The 16,621-nt window shown below is 52.3% G+C and overlaps 1 protein-coding gene across 7 annotated transcripts in view; it reads right to left on the bottom strand.

The window, feature by feature from the left end:
- ANKRD11 (ankyrin repeat domain containing 11) overlaps positions 1–16,621 on the bottom strand; it is a 172,159-nt gene that overhangs the window by 70,516 nt on the left and 85,022 nt on the right. The window contains exon 1 of one of the 7 annotated variants that reach the window (XM_049702828.1): positions 14,287–14,550. The exons of the other annotated variants lie outside the window; for them this stretch is intronic. The gene's annotated coding sequence lies outside the window, so the exon portion shown is untranslated. Of the gene's footprint in view, positions 1–14,286; positions 14,551–16,621 lie in introns of those variants that run through there. 7 annotated transcript variants of the gene reach the window in all.

Genomic DNA, 16,621 nt, shown 5'->3' with positions numbered 1-16,621 from the left:
AGCAACTACATGCATTGCAAGACAGACCATAACACTCGAAGTCTAAGGAAAAAGCCCTGCACACCGTCTGTGGGCCCGCAGCACAGCGCCAGCAGTCTGCAAGGACGGAATCACCGACACCAGCCACTCTCACCAGCCATCGCTAGAAGATCCAAGGGAAAGGTTTTAAGTCTTTAATTATGAGACTTACTACTGAAGTATGTGCAGGTAAAGTGATATGACATCACAGATTTACTTTAAAATACTAAAATTTAAAAATTTTTTAAAAAGAAGGAAAACAAAGACGTACACAAGCAGGGGAAGAAAGAGAACCAAATGCTGGTAATTGCTGAAACTGTACACAGAGTGTGTATGACTGTCTCAGGTTCTGGGAGTGTTGGGAAACGGAAGGTGAAATAAAAATGCTACCTTTACGTGTGCCGTGAGACCGCACATGCCGGGGCTCCTGCCAATGCGCCGTCCACCCTCAGGCGGCGAGAGCTGTCTGTCCATCCCTAGACTTTTCCTGAACGACCCAGTCACCTTCAGAGTCATTCACAGAATGGCTGCATGCATGCTCCTCCACGCACGTGCACATGCATGCACACACACGTGTGCACACCTCTGGAGGACCAGAGAAACCAGTCGATGTTCTCACTACAGGAAATGAACTCTGAGGTCCCAACCATGCCCTCCCTCAACATCACAACCATAAAGGGCTCTCCTGCCCCGCCACCAGATCACGGGCAGGGGACAAGGCACTGTCACACAGTGTGGGTGGAGAAGGCCTTCAAAGGTCATTCGGTCTAACCCAAAACAGTTCAGTTACTTTCCCACGATCCTAAAGCAAGCTAATGGTTAGCCTGAACAGAAAAACCGTACTTCCAAAATCACACCAAAATAAGTCATGTGGCTGTGAGGTAAACGACAACACCCACATCACGTCAACCCTGGGTCTGGGCCGCCGGAACCCTCACGGGCCAGCCCTGCGCGCCGCAGTGGCACTGACAGCAGCGGCCGCAGGAGTGTGTTCTGGTCCCTATAACACATGCGTGGACAAGTGGCACCTGTACCTGCCATGGGCACCACGACCACGGCCATGCTCCCCCCAGGGGCTTCCTGGAGAGCAGGAGGAGGGTAATCTGCAGATACAGGAACCTCAGTTGCCAAGTCCAGGCGCGTAATTGGGGGCGGGGGGGAGGGATGCTGAACTGCCCTCCTGGTCACGGGGCAACACCGCGGCCACCGACAGGAGACATGGCCTTGCCAGAAACCAGCCACTCCGGAAAGAAAGAAACTGGTGCGAGACCATACCAGCACCTGACATTTGTGTTCCCATGAGGTGCTTCACTTAGCAAAAATCAAAACACTGAGTAACTCTCACGTTCACCCAAGAGCCACAGGCAGCTCGGAGCACACACGTGTCCAGCTGTCTGCACACCTCTTACAGTGACCAGATCGACACGGTCAGTACAGTTACTTGTGATGAAGTCTGTTGATTCCATGCGTTTCACAGAAACAGAGGTGGGGCTCAAGTCTCGGGAGGTGGTACCAGCTGGGCAGGAGGCCTGAGTCCCGGCCCAAGCGGCCTGACTGCCCATGCAGGCCCATCAGCCTCTGGAGGAGAGCGTCAGGGCCTCTTCCCCGCCCTGGACAGACGCCTTCGCGGCAAGCAAGCACCTGCTGACCTAGGACACGTCCCCGAGGGCGCAGTGCTCCCCGACCAACCTCCCACCTTTCAGCCACAGACACCTTTTCTCCATCCCGTGCCAGAAAGGCTGAACCAGGACATGGGGCACCCAAGTTCAGGGTCTTGAAACTAAGGGGGCTCAGGGTGAGCTCTGCTGCCACCAAGGCCCTCACACCTGTCCATCCAGACCCAGGGGGCACACCAAAGGTGACCACTCCTGCTTCCCGGCAGGGCTCTACGCGTTCCCATCTAAAAAGGAGGGCTGTGCGAGCCATCCCCCAAACCCCTGCCTACTTCCAGCCTGCGCTCTCCCGGCCTCACCCACGGGGGTGGAGTCGGCTCTCTGCCGGGCAAGATGCGCGCCTCTGGTGGCTAGGGCTTCAGGGTCCGAAGTTCCCCAACGTGCTCTCTCACCCCTTCCGTTCCCTCCCCAAGCCCTCAGGAGCTCTCTGGAAATCCCTTTCCTCTGAACTTCTTCTATTAACCGTGTTTACTATTAGTGTACTTATTTAGATACCTGTAGTGCTGGTATTTTATGTCTCATTTCATGAACTAATCTGTTGAACCATGAGAATCCGGGGCCTCAAAAAATACTTAACACGGCACTTAACACTCAGCAAGTATTCAAGAAAAGAACACACTTGATGACTGAAGGCTACACAACACAAGTCCTGGGTGCCGGTCCTCTTGGACCCTCTTACTTCTTTGGGCTTTGCAACAAACTTAGACTGATACATGGTCGTTTTTCTACCCACACTTCTACAAAGCTGCAGTGAGAGACTCATTTGCTTACAAGTGAATGATGGGGGCAGGGGGTGCAAGAAAGACAAAACTTGTAAATAATTATTTTACTGGTAACTGCCTTCACCTTCTCTCCTCCCCGTGACATCCTTTAAACATAAAAACTCTGTAAAACACTAATATCAGATTTTGCAAACGTAAGAGGATTTTAACAGAAATCCTCCAGATCTTGTGCTTCTGATCCTAGACATTCTCTTCACCAAGTAAGGCCCCTCGAGAGCAGGGCCCGCAACCCTGGCCGCCGTGCCCATCTGTGAGCACGGCTCCAAGTGACAGTGCTCACTAGCACACACATCGCCGTGGCCACTTTTGTTCTGCACCAACAGAGGCTCTTCGGCCAGCAAAGCCAACTGGCCCAGACGGAAGAGCCTGCCAGGCCTGCTCAGGGCTGCCTTCCTCAACGCGGTTCCGTGAGAGAATCAGACACCACCGTGTGTAATGAGCTAACTTCCCCGTATGCTTCCAGACCATGCCATCCAGGCAGCACCCTAACCAAGAAAACCATCACTCAGGTCATCCGGCTTAGATGAGAAGAGCCCTTCAGGAGCTTCGTCCGGATAAGGCACGGGCAAACACCTATCCTTTCACGTTTACAACCACATGATTAACATGTATACATGCATGTGTATAATGATTTTACTGGAAAAGTAAGCCTACCATCTTGATCACAGTGATTTAGTCCCAATTCTTGATACCAATTTCAAATCACGACACTTAAGCTTGACCACCATAATGACCTCCATAGAAAATCACAAAAATGTAGAGCTTAAGAAGATATCAAACTAAGTTTATGTGTTATTAGGCCACAGATAAAGCACGTTGAAAATTACAGTAACAGGATTATAAAGCCCGGTTAACTAGCATATTTTCTCAGGCTTTCTTTAAGACACTGCTGTATACAAAGATCCTGAATATTAACAGGCCCAGCAAAATGCATCTAAATTTATTCATAAGCCTGAGTTACAAGCCTAAAAATATGCAGAAACAGTCGGAGCTCAGAAGTGGCTAGAAGCTCAGAGAGGCTCAACCAACCCACCGCTGAATCACTTTTATGAGGACTACGCCCCGCTGAGCCTCCGCGTGCACAGCACCCCCGGGGCTCCCCGTCGCGCACGGGGCAGGGGCCACGCATGCCACAGCCTCTGATCTGCGGCCACCCCGCTATGGTTAGGAATCACTTGTGCGACAAGCACAACTTGGAAGAGCAGAGCACGGGAGAGGAGATGCAGTCGGGAGACACAGGAGGACGGAGGAGGCATTCTTAGGCACTGTTTTGGTTTTTTTCCTTTGGCACATGTTTTTTTGGGAGGGGTAGTGGGTGGGGAAGGATTGTGTAAAGTTTAAAGTCTGTTCAGAACCAGATCATCGTGAAGGGCGTGGACGGCACCCAGGAGTGTCGAGGCGCCCGTGTAGCCACAGCCAAGCCCAGACCCGGGTGGGGTGGCGGCGCTCACTGAACAGCATCACTGAGAACCCTGGTGCTCCTTGACAATGACCAACACACAGAGACAGACTCAACGCGGGGGCTCATCCGTGCCCACCAGTGTCCTTAAAACAGCTGGCCCCAAAACGTGCAAAGGCAGGACATGTCTGGAAAGGCTTTCCGACTGGGTACAGGAAGGTGGGGCAGCTCCCACACCTGCCCCACACTAGCCATGAGGCAGTTCAAGGAGTGCCTGCAGTCGGCGGGGCACATAGGGGGACTAGCAGTTTCTAAGTGAAATGGAAAAAAAAAAAACAACAGATCAAATGTCAACAGTGAACGGGGCTCCCGATATGACCTGAACACTGAACGTGGGGTTAGGAGGCCGCCAGACCGGACAGGCACAGCCTGGACGCGCTGACCAAGCACTCCAGACGCTCGGCCTCTGAGCAGGGCAGGCCGCTGCATCGCTGCTGGCCCGGGTGTATGTGCGGTGTGCGCACTCACACTTCAGGAAGCGGGAACCAAGGTGGAGGGCAAACGAGGTGTCATTTGTTTGTTCCACTCACATTGTAACTGTTTTCAGTAAGTGCCCAAGAAGTATTCATCAAAACTTTTTGTAAATACAGAAAAACAAAAAATTTAGAAAGAAACCTGCTACAGACGCTTGCCATTTCACAGTTTCCTCATCGCTCAAAAACATACACTTTCATCTTTATTCACCAAACACTGCATCTCGAAACTACTCAATTCAAGTCCAAATATAAATGGGTGTATAAATAACTCCTCCTTTCTACCAAGAAATTCACTCTGAAGAGATGTTATTTCTGGCACCCCAGGTGCAGAATGCCAATGCGGTTTTAGCTCCTCTGCTCCCAGGTTGCTCGAGTGCCACGACCTCCAGGGCCGGGCCACGGGCTATTCCAGGGCCCTCATGGCCACACCTGCGTCCTCGGGGGCCCCGGAGGGAGGCGCTCTGGGTGGTGGAGAGTCAGCGTGGGTGCTGGAAGCCAAAGCCGTCTTTGCTGAAAGGCAACGACCCGGTGCACACGGGCTCACTAGCAGGCAATCTAGAGGAGATGACCGCAGCCGTGAACAGGGCACTGAACTGACGCTGCAGGTGCCGCCCAGCGTGCTTTCCAGGGAGGAGCACAGAACCCGGGAAACATGCCCGCCAGTCTCCATGCCAAGTGACCAGCACGAGGCCTGGTGTCTAAAGGAGGAGAGAGGCTGTGAGGTTCTGGCCCCAAACGTCCCCCTAGTGACAAATGCCCGCAGCTCCCCTGAGCGGGCTCCAGAGGAGAGCTCGGCACAGACACGCCAAGCCCGGCACTGACGGCTCCCAGGGCCCAGCCCCGAACAGAGGGCAAGCCATCAACCTAAACAGCAGGGACTGCAGGAGGAAAGCCACCGAGAAACTGCCAACACGCCTGGGCGTGCGGCCCGAAGGGGCAGCGTCTCCCACGCTGCACGACCCCAAACCCTAAGCCATCAACAAGAAGCCACATGTGACAAGCGTTCTGCCTATAAACCAGGTGAGAGGACTCCATGGGGTGACCCGCTGCCAACTCTAAGAAAAAGATGGACTTAATCCTGCGCCGAGGCCCATGGGGGACAGTCAGCACAGAGCCCCGGCTTCCAAGAGATGGCGGACGCCCGCCCACAGCCCCTCTGCCCTCGGTCCTGTCCGTCTAATCTCCACAGCTCCCCTGCATTGGCAGCTGGTTCCATGTGAAGCAGCCTCAGGATGTGTCCAGAAGAAGCCTTTCGGGCAAAGGGGAAACCGCACCTGAACCCAGATCCGCTGCCCTCGACTGCCGAGCGCCCAAACCAGGGACTCGCTCCAATGTGGCCAGCAGGACTCGGGTTTGAAACTGCACATAGCGAAGGGCCCGAAGCACGGCCCCCACGTCTGGTTGCACACGAGAGTCCGAGGGGCCCTCCGGACAACCTTGGCCCCTGTCCCAACCAGACGGAACCCTGCCCACAGGCTCGTCAGGACACACGGTCCACAGAACCAGACCTTCAGAACTCTCATGGCAAGAAACGAATGGCCTTCAGCTAGTCAAATTCAGCCTGGAGGATATCTGTCAGTATACATGTATGTACGTACACACACACCCCATATTTACTCACTTTATCATCCAGAGTTTAGTGAACATTTTTCAGCCCCACAAATGGATGTGACAGGGCGGGGGGAGAAGACTGGGCTCAGGGCATACTGTCGGCCGGCCTGGGTCCTTCACTTGGTGACCACAATGCAGCCACGCAAGCTCTCTGGGCCGTGGCCTCCCAGCAGTGCTCACACCGTGTCTGTTCTCTTCCCCCAGACAACTCGAGACCTTTCAAGTCCAAGTGCCGTGCAGCAGTACTGTGGAGGACCAGGAAGGCAGCGGTAGGCAGAGGCCCCCTGCTCTGACCCACCTCCTCCGGCCCCTGGAACCCAGCAAGCTAGCCCAAAAGCTTCAGACAGTGCCCAGTGCAGGGGAGGCCCAGGCAAAGCTGAAAGCAATCTGTTACTTCCGCCTCTGCACACCAGGGCTCTCAAAGGCTGGAAATCAACAGTTTGTCCCTGCCTTACAGCCTAACAAAGAAATAAAAAGTACAGTCTTTAAAACACAAGTCCAGGGCTTCCCTGGTACCACAGTGGTTAAGAATCCACCTGCCAATGCAGGGGACACGGGTTCGAGCCCTGGTCCGGGAAGATCCCACATGCCACGGAGCAACTAAGCCCGTGCGCCACAACTACTGAGCCTGCGCTCTAGAGCCCGCGAGCCACAACTACTGAACCCCATGCGCCTAGAGCCCGTGTTCCCAACAAGAGAAGCCACTGCAAGGAGAAGTCCGCGCTCCACAACGAAGAGTAGCCCCCGCTCGCCACAACTAGAGAAAGCCCGCACGCAGCAACAAAGACCCAACGCAGCCAAAAACTAAAAAAATAAAAATAAATTTATTAAAACACACACACACACAAGGCCATGTATTTATTCAGCTATGCCCTGTCAAATAACTGTTTCTTGTCCGGATTTTCAACTTTCATACCACTGTCAGTTATTTTAAAACAGTTAATAAAAGTTACTAAAATACATTCGATGGACACACTAACTCAGGCATGACTCTGGACCCCTTCCCCCTGCACCACAGTCCAGGCTCCGGGCTCAGGGGTTGGGGACAGGACGAGGGGTGAGGCAGGGTCTGTCTTTTTTTAAACAACCACAATGTGAGCAGCATGTTTTTCTTGCAAAAGTTTAGATAATACTGATACCCTAAAAGAAAGTTTAAAAGTAACTAAAGACAAAAGAAAACTAAAGACAAGCCCCTACCATCGGGTCTCCAGCCAAACGCTGAATCAGTACTCCCCCGCCTCCGTTTAAGATTACAAGTGTTACCCATGAGCAAACTTTCCCTAACTTAACACAGAAACCCACGATTGATTCCCCAAACCTGCTGTGCACGGTCCCACAATAACTTACAAAACTGCAGGACCTGTAATCAGAGCCCATCTTCCCCTACTGCTCTGTTTAGGAGCAGAAAAGCGGCAAGTCACAGACAGCGCTCACCTCCTGCCTTGCAGAGCAGAGGGCACAACAGTCAATCCAGAACGGCCACCTCAGGGAACACCCCCTCCCAGGGAAGGGGGCACGCGGGCCGCACAAGCCCAGCCCTCCCTCCTGGGACCACCACCCCCGACCCGTTCTGATTCCCTTCTCTGTGGGCAGCTGCTAAATGAGACGGGCCAGCAGCCTCTGCCCCCTGGAAATGCATACCTATGACCTAAGGCAAAAAAGACACCATGGTGCTAAGGTTCGAGACAGGCTGAGGACCAAGGTCTCCGGGAATGGGAGTGGGGAGGAGCCACAGAGGAAAGGATTAGTCTGTGGACGAAAGGTTCAACAGAACAGAAAGGTGCCAGCAGTGAGTCCTCCCCTTACTGCTTACTGAGGGACCACAGACGTCGCCACCTCTGCTGGAACAGCGGGGACAAGACGGCACTACATCGGCCCTGAGAGCTGCTTTCTGTCTGATTCCAAACCTTCGCGTCCCGCTCCGTGGACACCTGCTGATTACTGTGTGTCTGCAGTGACAGAGTCACCATGGAACAAGGTGCATGAGAAGCAGCACAGGCCAGATGCAGCGGGTGGACAGCCCCATGGACGAGAGTCAAGGACCTGACACGAAGTGGGCACGTGCGTGGACCGCACTGACCCTGGAGAGCTGCCTCCACCCTCCTCCGTCCTCCGCGCTCGGCGGCCACGGGGAAAGGGGGCTGTGGTCATACCCGCCAGCGCCCTGCAGGAGCTCCGCTCCCGTGGAGGGAGGTGCTCCACCGTAAAGAATCTAAAACACCCTCCTCTGTCCTGAGTCCTGAACTCCCCCCTCCGGAAAGAGAGTATTCTCTAAGCTGAGGCCTGTCCCACACCCTCAGACCCTGGGACAGGGGGCTTACAGAGGGACCAGGCCCACGGCTGGACCCGTTTGCAAATCTAGCCCTGAGCCAAACACAAAGCCTGCCTGCAAGGGTCAGGGAGTCACCAGGCACAGGCTTGCAGGCTGCAGGGCTGCCGGTTCACGCAGGACAGAAGGCCAAGCACACCTCAGGAAGCAGGCGAATCCTGCCTGCGACATCTTCCCCTCACGTGCAGGAGGCCACCTGCTCTGAAGTTGTTCTGAGCCAGTGAGGCTCAGCTCTGTATCGAAATCGAGCTGAGATCCAGAACACAACGTCTATCTATACACACACCCGTGCGTGCGCATCAATTATGTCTCAATCACACTGGGGGGGAAATAAAACATAAAAATTTTTAAAATTAGAAAGGGACAGGGAATGATTTTTTTCCTTTTACCTCAATCAGGTGGCCTTTTGATCTTACAACATTTTACGGTAACCCACACTTAATATCAACAGAATTCAATCCTAACGACAGCCCCGTGGTGGCAGAATCAGGGAGGGTCAGTGAGGAGTTTGTTGGCATATATGTGAGTGCCTGTGTGTGAGCACACATGTGAGCACATACACATGAGTGCACAGCCAAGAGGCAGCTTTTCACGGCAGAGTCTGTAAGAGAGAAGAGAGCTTCCAGGCCCTAAAAAGGAAACTCGGGACTTGTCTGCTCATCAGTCTTCACAAAACGAGCACAGTCCCGTGTTCACGTCCTCCAACACCAGGGAAGCGTGTGACGTGGGAATTAGCATGGCCAGAGCCCTCCCCATGGTGAGGACCCGCCTTCCCAGGAAGTCGGGCTGGTTTCCAGCAAGAGATGAACCAAGTAAGGGAAGGCGACAGCACCCAAAGCCACCCCCAATTCTGCCTGCAGAAATGCAGTTAACTCCCAGCTATTAAGCAACAAACAAAACAGATGTTTTATGCTCTCTCTTCATTATTTTTTAATCGGACCACTGAACTGAGAAAACTCCAACTAAATGCTTTGTAGGCAGCCCTGAAGCTAAAACCTTATAAACAAAACCTTTCTATCATTCTTCTGCTGTAGCTTTTATGAAAACAGGTTCCAAGAGAAGCTTCTAAGAAATTCCAATTCTCCATGGACGAGACTCAGAAGGCCTGAGTAGACGGCACCATTACAGACACAAGGACCAAGAACTTTCCCAGTGACCACGGCCGCTACGGCAACGCAGGTGGCACTCGCACTGCAAGGTCTCGGCCTTCGGAGCCCAGCAGAGCCCTCCCCGCCGGCCCGGAGACGGAGAAGTCCCCACCCACAGCGGGGAAGCTCGGAAGGGCCCGCGTGTCCTGGGCTGGCCGAGGGCCGCCCTCCGTGGTGAGAAAGGAGGCAGAGCGACCAGTCCCGACAAGAAAACAAAACCAAAGGACCGGGTCTTCACTCCTCAGCAATTACATTCACTTTAGGTACAGCCTACCAACCACAGCCTAGAAAGAAGACCACCCCCTGTGGCGGCGGCGCTGTCCGTCCGTGTCACAGGAAGCCCTCCTCCAGGCCATCACGCATGGGGACACCGGTCCACTTAAGAGGCAGCTATCGTATCCCCCGAGCTACCGCCTGGGCCCCAAACCTGCATCGACAAACCATGGAAGGTAAATTTTAATAACTAATCCTTGGGAAACTGGGATTGACATAGAGACACTCACATGTATAAATCAGATAATAAAAAAAATTATAAAAAATACTTAACCCATCACCCATCTTATTTAAGGAGAGAAGTCACTCTAAGCTCTCAATCGACTTTAAAAACTTATGGAACACAGTCGTATTTGTCAGCAAAAGAAGCAAAGAGGCTGCCGGGGTCTCTCCTATTTCTCGGATTGTAATTGTTGAAGTAAAGCCCTTACTGATTGGAAAACATAATGTGGGACTTTATTTTTTTTTAATAAATTTATTTATTTAGTTTTGGCTGCGTTGGGTCTTTGTTGCGGTGCGCGGGCTTCTCATTGTCGTGGCTTCTCTTGTGGAGCACGGGCTCTAGGAGAGCAGGCTTCAGTAGTTGTGGCACGTGGGCTCCAGAGCACAGGCTCAGTAGTTGTGGCACACAGGCTTAGCTGCTCCGCAGCATGTGGGATCTTTCCGGACCAGGGCTCGAACCCATGTCCCCTGCATTGGCAGGCGGATTCTTAACCACTGCACCACGAGGGAAGCCCTAGAAAGTCACATTTTTTAAAACTTTACTCAACTATAGTTGATTCACAACGTTGTGTTAATGTCTGCTGTACAGCAAAGCAGGGCGTCGCACTGTTAACAGTGTGACGAGCAGGACGGTCCATGGAGCCTGTCCGCCTCGTCACAGCCGCACAGCCAGTTCCCCAGACGCAGCGTGCAAGGCAGCCACTCCACCCTCCACCCCAGGAAGGCCTGGCCAGGAGGTCACAGCCACACACAGCCACTCTGGACGCTCGCAGCCCGGCCTCTCTTCTGGGCTGTGACAGCACAGCACAGCACAGCTCCCGGGCAGGGCGAGGCTTTCTGAGACCATGGTCTAGTCTAGATGGCCCCCGCAGAAGGAGGGCTGCAATTCGGGGAGGGGGGCTCAGAGCTGCTGACACTGTTATCCCAAAAGGTACCTGCCAGGGAACAGTATATCTGAAAGAACTTCAGGACACAAATAATAGTGATAAAACTGCAAGTCATGACCTGAAACAGTTTACCTCTTACCTCTGGTGAGTGGAGAAAGCAGATCGTTTCCCAAGTGATAAAACGTTCATTTAAGAAAATAATAATCTTGACAGCATGGATGACATCGAGCAAAACAAACGCTTCAGACGTTCTCACATGATGCAATGAACGCTTCGTAAAATGGAAGCCTGGAGACGCTTCCACCCCGACGGGACTGCAGGCGTTCCTCACCCAGGCGGCCGCGGGGCCAGCCAGCACCCTGACTGGACATGATGAGCAGGCACTTCTCCTCTGCGGCCATATGCCTCCCAAACCACAATCCCGTCTAAGGAGAAAACATCAGAGAAACCCACATGGAGGACATTCTCTAAGAAACACCTCACTGGTGGTCCTCGAAACTGCCCAGGTCACAGAAGAACAGAAGAGACTGAGGTGACAGGATCACTGAATGCGATGGGGTGTGCTGGGCAGGGCCCTGGGACAGAGGGGGCGTTGGGCAAGGAGTGAGGCTGAACAGTCGGAGTGCGAGTTAATACAACGCACCAGGGCCAGTTCCGGGAGGACAGACTGGCAGCGTCGACCCGACGATGCAAACAGGCCCGTCGACAGCCCCGTGTGCAGGGCTGCCAAGGAGCCCAGAGCCTGCGCCTCTGAACCATCAAACTCCTGGAGCAGAAAACTGCCCGGGGCTGCTTTCTTCTGAATATCATGTCAGAGACGAGGAACACCGGAAACAGATTCTAAGCAATTCCACTGCAGAAGAAAGGAAACCTCTTTGAGTGAGCCTGTGTCGAATCCCCACCGGTGACCCTCCCCGTCACCCTCACCCAGTTGACCTGGGCACCTTCCTGTCCACGGAGTCCTTCCCTTGTCCCCAGCTCACAAAGTTTAAAGCCAAGAAATCCACAAAATGCTCCCACATCAACTGTGAAGACCCGAGAGGCAGTGGTGCCCAAGCCCCAGTCAGGCAGAGGCACCCGATTCCGGATGCCCACCCCGCTGCACAGCCCTGTCCAGCCCTTCCGGTGCCCACTCTGCTCGAGCCGGCATCACGGAGAGGAGAGTGAAAGTGTACCTTAATCTACACGGCTCTGTAAAAAAAACTAACATCTGTTCTTGGTGACACATAAATGTGCCAACTGAATTAGAAAAGGGCCGCCCCCTAAGGTCTAAAGCAGCCCCGGCAGAGCCGTGGGGACTGGAGGCCGAGCGCGCTCTGCTCTGCGGCCGCCCGCTCCACCTGGCACGGCGGCCCAGGGGAGAGCCCGATAAACCTGCAGGCTCCAGGTTTCGGGGCAGCGCTCTCAGGCCTCTGGTCCTACCTGCCTGCGAGTGCTCGCGTTCACTAGTTTTGCTGTTTTCTCGCTCACCTCGTCTCACCCTTCACACTCCCCCAAACTGAAGGAGGTCAGCTTTACCGGAGCTTTACAGGAGGCAGGGAGGTGCTTGATAAAGAGTACAAACCCATTTCAAGTTGAAGCAAACAGCAACCAGTACATGGGGGTTCCAAACTGCTTAAGCCTCACCACAAATATCTAGAAATTAAACCACACTTGTTGGATTCTTCTGTGAAGGCTTCAGTCTAAAGCACCTCATTGTTATTGGTCCTTCAGACCATTTAAAATCCCAAAAATTGCTAGTAAAAAAAGTAACACACAGTCCATGTGAGCTGTGCTTACTATGAGGTTTAAATACATAATAATGTACAGATTAGAACATAAGGCACCTTATTTCCCAAAACAGGAACGTGACCTAGACAACCACACGTCATCCATTCAAAGGACCTACGGCTTCCAGTGGAGAAGTCACTTCTATAGACGTTCTCTCCATTTCCTGTCTTATACAGAGCAAGCCTGCCCGCTGCAGACTACTGCGCTGCGCTCGGGGGCTTCTGCTGCTCTGCTCCGTGTAGCTTCCTTCTTCCTGCCCGCCCTTCTCCCGGTGCGCACACACCCGCACCCAGGGGGACCCCCGGCCTCAGCTGCCTGCTGGGTATCCCAGTCACTCTCCTCCCAGCACCTCGAGTCCCTCGTGCCCAAACATAGCTCCTCCCATCAGCCCCTTCTCTCTGCGTCCCCTGTCTCTGCAGCGACGCTGCCATCCCTCCAGTTACCGAGTTGAGGATCTGGTTCCCCACTTCCCAAGCCCCAGAGCAGCCACAGGGATGGGTCCACGCCCGCTCGCTGGGCTTCCTCCCCACCCCCCTTCCAAGACACCCCTTGGTCTGGTAGCCCAACCTCACCTGCACCCCAACCTTGAGACACACTGGACTCGCAGCTCCAGACTCACTCTGATTCCTTCACCCGAAAGCCCTGTTTTAAACACCACGGCCATTTGTTCTAATTATACTTATTACTCAAAGCCCACCCAAAGCTACCTCCTCAGCGGAGCTTTGGGCAAGCTCGAGCCACAAGAGAAACAGTCTCCCCCTTCCCACACGTGCCTCTAGGGGGTCTCTCTGTGCGTCTGACATCTTTCTGCGAGACTCAAATGCCTTGAGATTCACTCGTGCTCACTGGTGACGACACAGCCTCATGGAAGAGCACCCGCCGGAGCCGCTGGAGTCCCACGCACACACGAGACTCCATCTTCCTTCTGCAGGCAAAGCGAGAACGCCCACCACAGGGGGCCTTTCCGGATTAAAAGGGGGAGCAGCTGGCCCAGTGCTGATGGGCAGTAAGCAGTCCAGCTAGGCCATTACTCTTCATGCTGGAAATCCAGCTGAGTGTTAACATGGCATCTTGCACATACAAACGCTAAATATTTACTAAATAAAAGGAAATAACGTCAGACAGTGAGAAGTACCATTCTGATTTGCATAAGTTTGAAGTTTATGCCAAAAAAGAATCACCAAGAAAGTTGTGGCACAGACTGATTTAATTCTGAGGGCCAAAAATAAGGGAAGCTCCAACCACAACATGTCAAAAGTGGCAGTGGGTCCTGACACACAGCTGTGGTCACACAGATCCAGCAAAGCCACAGCCCACAGAGCAGGAGCCAGTCCAGAGCAGAAAGCGCCGGGCAGGGCCCGCGCGCAGTGAGGTGCTCCCAGCCCGGCTGTCCCCAGCGCAGGCGCGCTCTCAGACTACAGTCCAACTGGCTTCCGCGTCCCTGGACACAAAGGGCCTCGACTCCACCAAGCTTGCTGTACTCCTCTCAATAATCAGGAGACGCCTCCCGATACAAAAATCTCTCTGACAGACAGTTAAGAGTATTTTCCCCTCCTCATCTCAATAAAACCTGAAAAAGATCACTTTCACATACGGAAGTCATGTTTTATGATAAAGAACTTCATTAAAGATGCTTACCGGGTTGTACATCAGAGTTTCATAGTAAACGGCCTGCAGAGTTACATCCAGGAGGTTACTGAGTTATTGGGAAAAGGCCCAGCGTCCTCACTTCCAATTAAAGCAGATCGGCCCCAGCATTATTAGAACGTCAGTCTCAAGGTCCCTTCACAGTCAATTCAGAGACAGCAATTTTTAGAGGACTAATAAAAGTTGAGTATACAGAACTCCATAACTTTAAAAAGTTCTCCAAACCAGCAAATGTGTACCGATCGATATATTTCGAGTCATTGCAATCCAGATCATCTTAAAAGGTCTGCAAAATTTGGAAAAACAAAGACAGATTTTTAGATCAAGTGACCAGGCTGAACTACAGAAGACAAAACCAAAGTGACCCCAGAGGAAGCTACATGGCTCAAATGATCCAAGAGAATCAGGGTCTAAAACTACGAGATGCACCATCAGTTTGGAGGCAGCGTCTCAGCAGGAAGAATTACGCAAGGAAACTAGATGAGGCCCAGGGAAGGGCTGTGTGCTGCCAGAGGAGTGGGCTGGACCTCGCCCAGCAACCTGTCCTGGGAGCAGAGTCCACACCCCCAAGAGCAGCTGGCACACAGGAAGCCTGGCCGCACAGCACTGCCTTCTGCTGCTGGTCTGCTCCGGAAGAGGAAATCAGAGGAAGGGGAAGCAGCTTAGGGCACCGACACACAGCTGAGGATGTGTGCTGAGTCTGTGAGCATGCGCCAGAAGACATGCACAGACCTACTTTAAAGGGGGGTGGGGGGGGTGGGGGGGCAATGTTCCCATTTCTGTGAGAACTACAGGAGGGGTGCTTACTACCAAGGGTCCACCAAATCAGGAGCCCTCTGAAAATGCACACGAACTCGTGAGCTTACGCACTAGGGAGAGGTCATGGACACCATCGGATTCTCCTAAGGCTGTGGAATTTTGAGAGACCGATAAGCATGTAGGCTGACTTGATTTGTTCAACTACGATTTCTCATACATGCTGAAGTGCTTGTTAGTACAGCTGTTTACAAAATGTGGTCCAAGGACCCTTAGGAATTCCTGCAGCCCTTTTGAAACTTTTTTCATAGCAACACTGCCTTTTTAGCTGGGGTGGTATTTGCACTCATGATGCAAAGGTGATGGTCCAATTTGCTTAAGAACCTTCATGATGAACCACTAATTAATGAATTATTAATTTCATTAAATACCAAGCCTTTCCGTACTTGTCTTTTTCATATTCTATGTAACAAAATGTGAAACGTACATGAAGCATTTCTGCTGTGTACCAAACAACAGCTGTCCCCAGCAAAGGCATTTTTATATGGAAGAGTGACTGATATACAAGCTCTACAAACGAGGGGATGTGGCAGAGTGTTTCTAGCAAATGAACAAAATGAGACTGCCACTTCAAGGAAAACACCTGACCTAATTTATTGATCTTTGGCCACGACGTGCAGCATGCGGAACCTTAGTTCCCGAACGAGGGATCGAACCCAGGCCCTCAGCACCGGAAGCTCAGAGTCCTAACCACTGGACCGCCAGGGAAGTCCCAGCACCTGACCTATTTTATTGCCAACGCTAAAATTCAAGCATTTGGTCAAATATTAGAATTTTGGAAAACGCCATGAGCAGATAGCTTTTGATGGCTTAAAGGCTCTTCTGATGAGACTGGTGGTAACAGAAACAAAAGTAGCAAAATAAAATACATCAGCATCTGGAAGACGGAAATAACTGAGCAAACCACAGTTGACCAACTGCCAATGCACAATGCTGCAAAATCCAACACAGGTAAAAGGTCCAGTTACAGTGCAAGAAAGACCAGTGGGTCGAATACAGCTGAGAAGAAACACGTGTGACCCAATGGAGGACGCACACTGCCAGTGACCATCACCACATGACCATTTGTTGGGTTTCAGTGTCATATCAAATAAAACCTCCAAAATTATATCAAAAAGCTATTGAAGGGACTTCCCTGGCCATCCAGTGGTTAGGACTCAGCGCTTTCACTGCCGGTGCCTGGGTTCAACCCCTGGTCAGGGAACTAAGGTCCCGCAAGCTGCGCGGTGAGGCCCAAAAAAAAAAAAAGCTATTCAAATATTCTTCCCTATTCCAACTACATTTTTTTGGGGAGGGGGGGCGGTATACTTTAACCAAAGCAACACATGACAGTTTTTCATTTTGGAAAGTACAGTGATTTAGAGTAACATGCAATGGGTTTATTCCTCCTACTTTTAAATGAAATTAGTAAATAAGCATTTTATTGACAGATGCCCCTATACAGACAAGTTTTCTGAGCCCCTCCGTGTTTACAACATGAGGAGTTCCTGACATGACAGGGCCCAGGAAC

This window comes from Orcinus orca, chromosome 20, assembly GCF_937001465.1.
Source record: "Orcinus orca chromosome 20, mOrcOrc1.1, whole genome shotgun sequence".
NCBI classification, from domain to species: Eukaryota; Metazoa; Chordata; class Mammalia; order Artiodactyla; family Delphinidae; genus Orcinus; species Orcinus orca.
This window is presented reverse-complemented; position numbering and strand designations above follow the sequence as displayed.